Below are 418 nucleotides of genomic sequence, written 5' to 3'. Positions count from 1 at the left end.
AAGTTTTTGCTATTAAAAATACACATGATAAAAAAAACATATGAGTAGAAAGCATCATTTAAAAAAAATAAAAAAATAAAATATACATTTATTAAAAATATACTGTGTATGTTAATATTATTTAAATTTAATTAAATATCCTATCAAAATTTTTTTAAAAATGTTTGGATTAATAAAATTGATTTATACGTTCGCACCAATTTAATTATATATGTAATAGTTACTGACTTTTAATTATTCAATATATATTTATTATTTCATAATATATAAGAATATATAATACATAAAATAATTTATATATATAATGTTTATTCTGCACCAAGCGCTGGTCTCAATTTAGTTAGATTTTATATGCGGATAGTTGTTGACCAATTCGCGCATGTGACTCCATAATTGACACAATCTTTTTGGAAAAGAA

Source organism: Brassica oleracea, chromosome C3 (genome assembly GCF_000695525.1).
Source record: "Brassica oleracea var. oleracea cultivar TO1000 chromosome C3, BOL, whole genome shotgun sequence".
Lineage (NCBI taxonomy): Eukaryota > Viridiplantae > Streptophyta > Magnoliopsida > Brassicales > Brassicaceae > Brassica > Brassica oleracea.
This window is presented reverse-complemented; position numbering follows the sequence as displayed.